Genomic DNA, 891 nt, shown 5'->3' on the forward strand with positions numbered 1-891 from the left:
TATCTGCACACACACTTGCACACAAGAGGAAGGAAATTACATTAAAGAAAAAAGAAAAGGATGCATGCATACTGAAAAGTCAAAGGGTGCAACAATGATTGGAATATCGCACTTCAAAGCATGATGAAGTGAACCCGAATAGGATGTCGTGATCAGTTCATGAAACGAAGGATTGTTTAAGGTTCACAGAACAGAAAAACAACAAAACTGATTTATCATATAGTACAAGTACTCTCCAACATCACTGTCCATGTGAGCCTGACACCCACTTCAACATGGACAAGGGTCTCAATGATCAAAGTTTTAGTAGCGTGCCCTTTTACTAGTTCTTAATATGCACAGGAAAACCCTGTGGAGATGGAGCACATTCTGATGAAGGACAAACATACTTCCATAATTGACACCCCTGTACATGTTTACAAGTTACTACATCAAATGAGATAGCATCCATGATTTAGCAGATGCGAAACTGAATTCTTTCCAAGATCAGGCAGCAATTATTAAGTAGTAGCCAAAAACAATTTCTACCAACAAAATCAGTCTTAAACCAGTTCACCTCATTGTCATTGTTATGGGCATCCACTACAAACATACAGGAACACTGAAATCATTGCAGTTAGAGCTCGATAAATAACAACCATAGCAACTTAAAAACACGCTAAGCTTTCAGACAGTAATCTTTTTGCTTGCCACAATCTTGAATAATAGGTGCTTGCCAAATGATTTAAGGACAAGATCAAGTGAACTCAGCATGGATTCAAGAGAACAAGGCCACCCAAACAATTAGTTGCATTACATTGCATAGTCTAAGGGTGTGTTGGGAGAGTTTCTCTTCTACTTTTGGATGCTTTTCAAAAGTGCTTTTGGCTTAAAAAAGTATTAAATTGATTT

This window comes from Populus alba, chromosome 4 (genome assembly GCF_005239225.2).
Source record: "Populus alba chromosome 4, ASM523922v2, whole genome shotgun sequence".
Taxonomy (NCBI): domain Eukaryota; kingdom Viridiplantae; phylum Streptophyta; class Magnoliopsida; order Malpighiales; family Salicaceae; genus Populus; species Populus alba.